Source organism: Ursus americanus, chromosome X (assembly GCF_024610735.1).
Source record: "Ursus americanus isolate L20-20 chromosome X, mUrsAme1.1.p, whole genome shotgun sequence".
Classification (NCBI taxonomy): domain Eukaryota; kingdom Metazoa; phylum Chordata; class Mammalia; order Carnivora; family Ursidae; genus Ursus; species Ursus americanus.
This window is the reverse complement of record NC_142164.1, coordinates 90374669-90379841: the sequence shown is the minus strand read 5'-3', so window position 1 is coordinate 90379841 and position 5173 is coordinate 90374669. Positions and strand designations below refer to the sequence as shown.

General features: G+C 38.5%; 1 pseudogene; it reads left to right on the top strand.

The window, feature by feature from the left end:
* The first annotated feature begins 3102 nt into the window (after nucleotides 1-3102).
* On the top strand, nucleotides 3103-4575 carry LOC123778431 (elongation factor 1-alpha 1 pseudogene; annotated as a pseudogene).
* Nucleotides 4576-5173: the final 598 nt, after the last annotated feature.

Below are 5173 nucleotides of genomic sequence, written 5' to 3'. Positions count from 1 at the left end.
GAATTTCAAGGAATATTGCTTTGGGTCAATCTCAGAGTGGCATTAGAGAGACAGTGTAACACACATCTAAGAATTGTCCCCATCAGGGGGAAAGGGAGCTGTAATATTAATTCTCTTCACTGTCTGTCACTGATTAGATGCTGCTCTCGGGGGATATAGATTCCCAGGTACTTCCAGCTTTCCGTGTCTCCAGGCATATCAAGTTTTAGCTGCCTAAGGGTAGTCAGTCAACTAAGAGACTTAGGTGCTGACCCCTAGAACAAAAGTCTACATAAGGACAGAAAGCCTGAAAATGGTAAAGGGATTGGAGGAGTTACCAGTAGAGCACTGGCAGCATCTGCTGCAATGAATAACTACCCATCCCTTATTCATGGAGGGTGAGCACTGTACAAAAGAGACATTTATCAGACATGATTTCAAAATCAACACTGGTGTCTATGATAAATGAGAGAGCATCATTGGCATTTTATGTACTTGATTTGACTTCATAACTGTTTGCTAATAACATGTGTTAAAAGAAAAATATGGTGTATTTTGTACACCCAGTTTTCCCTAGTCACACAATGTTGAGTCAGATGGCTCCTATGAGGCTGCCTTAGAACTTCCACAGATCCCTAAGCTAATCCCTTTGTGTGAAATCAACACTTAGACCTGTGTTGGAATTAAAGCAGAGTCCCCCTGACACTAGCATGAGAAATAAACAGAGCCTTGTTTTCCCAGCTAATGAGAGCAAACAGCTCTATCCCAGGAGGCCTTCCTTAGAGGTTTTGCAACTGTAAGATAATCACAAGCAGGCCAGAGGTGCAGTTCAACAATCCTGAATGAGAAACCCGGAAAGGAATAGAACAAAATGCCTTGCTTGACACTATCTAGTGTATCAACCTGTGGCAAGAAGTTTACTGACAAAGCAAACAGATTTTACCTGTTAGGCTTTTGACCCTGGACTCCATGTTTTGATTCACAGAAGGATCTAAAGAGCTGTGAGAGCTCAACATCTCAGAGAGCAGAGAGCTGTTCTTAATTTCATCTATTTTCTTAAAGCTTAAAATTACTGAGTGGAAACATAGAAATTGACTCAGAGTGTAATTTCCCCACATCCATATTTCTTTTCCTTCCGCAATTCTAAAGTTGAATATAGGCAAATTTTAGGGTGAACCAACCTGTCTCAATTTGCCCAGACTTTCTTGGTTTTAGCATTGGAAGTCCTAAATCCAGAGTAACCCCTTAGTATAGGGCAGACTGGGATAGTTGGTTATCCTAGCAATTTCTTGAATAATTTTGGTTACATTAATGGTTTAGGACAGGGCTTCTCAAACTAAAGTGCATTCAGATTCCCTGGATATCTTGTTAACATACGATTCTGACTGAAGACCTGTAAGTCAGCATTTCTAGTTCCCAAGTGATGCTGATGCTACTGGTCTACTCACGGACCGCACTGAGTGGCTAGGGTCAAGGGCAGGCATAATACTGATGCTAAGGTTTTGCTGCAAATCTCCAACATTTGAAGCTTAATTTTAGTTTATCTCTGCTTTGAACTTAACTAAAGAAAAGTGTTTGTGTGATGATATTATTTGTTTGTGAATACTGGGAATAAAGAGAAAGAAATTAATTTACTTGCCCATAGTGCAGTTGGGTTTATGAAAAACAGTTTAAAGGAAGGGTATTCAACTTACAACAAAGCAAATTTTAATTGATGTGAAAATTATAGATGATGGTTGTTGCTCTACTTTTTGTATTATATTATTCACCTTTTATTTAGTTCTTTTCTTGGATTTTGAACAAATTTTGAACATGATATTTTTAGATAATTTTAATTTCATTAACATATCTGTATTGCCCATTCCTATCACAACCACACAGGCACCATCTGTACCTTCGAATGGAGCTGTGTGTTTTTAAACTGATTTCCTTATTCTTACTTTACAGGAACATATTTCTTTGGAAAGTGCTCAATAAGGATTATTCCTAGACTTATTTCTTCAACTCCCTATCTAAAACTTCATTGACTTACTTTTCTTTGGGCACACTTCCCAATGGCAAATCAGCTTTGAACAACACACTTCAATGATGCCATGAGACAGCTTTGATTCCAGGAAATAAGAGCTGATTTTGAGAATTCCTAAATACCACAGCAGCAGGGCTTCCTGTTATTAATCTCCATTGCTATCATTAACATGATAAACAATATCAAAACCCACACCATACTTTTCCAATGAGTTGTCTAGCATTATTTTTTGCCAGCTTTCTCAATTACAGGGTATCCACTGTTAGTCATATTTGGTCAAGTTTCTATCTATTCTGGGAGAGGATTCATAGAAAACAGCAAACATTTCATTTATCAGTCTTATCACAGTTAAGAGTTATCCTCTCAAATCCACCAACTTTATTGGACTTCTAAATCTATTAATGGTTAGTAATTGTGTGTGCATGTGAACTAGTATGTGTATAAGTACAGTGAAGTGAAAATACATATTACCTTTGTCTATAATAAAATAAGCCCAAATAAATTTATTTTAATTTAAAAAATTTATACTCTACCTTGTACTAGAAATTATTTCACACATCTCAACATAAAAAAATAGCAAGCATTAAAAATGGGGTAAAAAATAAAATAAATCAGAGGATAAAGTGAAACTAGGAATAAATGCAGAAGTAGATACCATACTAATATTCACATCTAGAGTTTAAGTTTCTAGAATCGTATATAATAGAGTCCAAGAGATAAAAGCAAGCCAACTGATCTATATCTTGCACAGGACTAGTTCAATGTAATATTTCTTCTTGTTCCACTGGCATCAGTGCCAAGAGCAAACTGTTTGTCCTAAGAAAATGAAACTTTCAATCAACTAAATTGACATGTTGTTTACATACACTAAAATATACCTATTTTAAGTGTATATTTTGATGAGTTTTGACAAATTTACAAACCTGTGTAAACACTACCACGAATAAGATGCAAACATTTCTAAAACCCCTAAATAATATTCCCATGTACCCCATGCTGGAGAGCCTCCTCACCTCCGGCCCTGGGCAACTATTAATCTGCTTTCTGTTAGTATGGATTAGATCTGTCTTTTTAAAAATGTCATATAAATGGCTTTTTCACAACGGGTTTGCAGCCAGAACACAGGTGTCGTGAAAACCACCACTCAACCTAAACCAAAATGGGAAAGGAAAAGACTCACATCAAGATCGTCGTCATTGGACACGTAGATTCAGGCAAGTCTACCACTACTGGTCATCTGATCTACAAATGTGGTGGGATCGACAAAAGAACTATTGAGAAATTCAAGAAATTCAAGAAGGAAGCTGCTGAGATAGGAAAGGGCTCCTTCAAGTATGCCTGGGTTCTTGGATAAACTAAAAGCTGAACGTGAACATGGTATCTACCTGTGGAAATTCGAGACCAGCAAGTACTATGTGACCATCACTGATGCCCCAGGACACAGAGACTTCATCAAAAACATGATTACAGGCACATCTCAGGCTGACTGTGCTGTCCTAATCGTTGCTGCTGATGTTGGTGAATTTGAAGCAGGTATCTCCAAGAATGGGCAGACCGGTGAGCATGCCTTTCTGGCTTACACACTGGGTGTAAAACAACTAATTGTTGGTGTTAACAAAATGGACTCCACTGAGCCACCCCACAGCCAGAAGAGATACGAGGAAATCGTTAAGGAAGTCAACACCTACATTAAGAAAATTGGCTACAACCCCGACACAGTAGCATTTGTGCCAGTTTCTGGCTGGAATGGTGACAACGTGCTGGAGTCAAGTGCTAACATGCCTTGGTTCAAGGGATGGAAAGTCACCCGTAAGGATGGGAACGGCAGTGGAACCACACTGCTTGAAGCTCTGGATTGCATTCTGCCACAAACTCGTCCAACAGACAAGCCCTTGCTCCAGTCAATGTTACAACTGAAGTAAAGTCTGTTGAAATGCACCATGAAGCTTTGAGTGAGGCTCTTCCTGGGGACAATGTGGGCTTCAATGTCAAGAACGTATCTGTCAAAGATGTTCGTCGTGGCAATGTGGCTGATGAGGGCAAAAATGACCCACCAATGGAAGCAGCTGGCTTCACGGCTCAAGTGATTATCCTGAACCATCCTTGCCAAATCAGTGCTGGATATGCACCTGTGCTGGATTGTCACACAGCTCACATTGCTTGCAAGTTTGCTGAGCTGAAGGAGAAGATAGATCGTCGTTCTGGAAAAAAGCCGGAAGATGGTCCCAAGTTCTTGAAATCTGGTGATGCTGCCATTGTTGATATGGTTCCTGGCAACCCTATGTGTGTTGAGAGCTTCTCTGACTATCCTCCTCTGGGCCATTCTGCTGTTTGTGACATGAGACAGACAGTTGCTGTGGGTGTCATCAAAGCAGTGGACGAGAAGGCAGCTGGAGCTGGCAAGGTCATCAAGTCTGCCCAGAAAGCTCAGAAGGCTAAATGAATATTATCCCCAATACCTGCCACCCCAGTCTTATCAGTGGTGGAAGAACGGTCTCAGAACTGTTTGTGTCAATTGGCCATTTAAGTTTAATAGTAAAAGACTAGTTAATGATAACAATGCATCGAAAAACCTTCAGAAGGAAAGGAGAATGTTTTGTGGACCATTTGGTTTTTTTGTGTGTGTGGCAGTTTTAAGTTATCAGTTTTTAAATTCAGTACTTTTTAATGGAAACAACTTGACTAAAAATCTGTCACAGAATTTTGAGACCCATTAAAAAGCAAAAGTTTAATGAGAAAAAAAAAGGTCATATAAATGAAATCATAGAATATATGTTCTTTTGTGTTGGGCTTCTTTCCTTTAGCATAATATTGTTGAGATTCAGCTGTGCTTTTCTGTGTATCAAAAATCTATTTCTTTTTATTACCGAATAATATTCTGTTGTGTGGATATACAATTCGTTTAACCATTCACGAGTTGATGGACTAATGGTTGTAAGAGAAGGAAATATGAAACAAACAAGCAAAACAAAACTGTAGACCTGTCACTTTGGCTTTATGAATAACAGAAGATAGAAAGAGAGTAGGATTCTTGCTAAAGTACTCTTAAACTCAACAACTAAACTTCTGCCTCCTTTTCTTTCTCTGGGCCTGTTGCTTTTGTAATAATTAATAACAATGTTATTGTACAAACCTAAAATACTTTAGATTTATGTAAATTGTCATTGG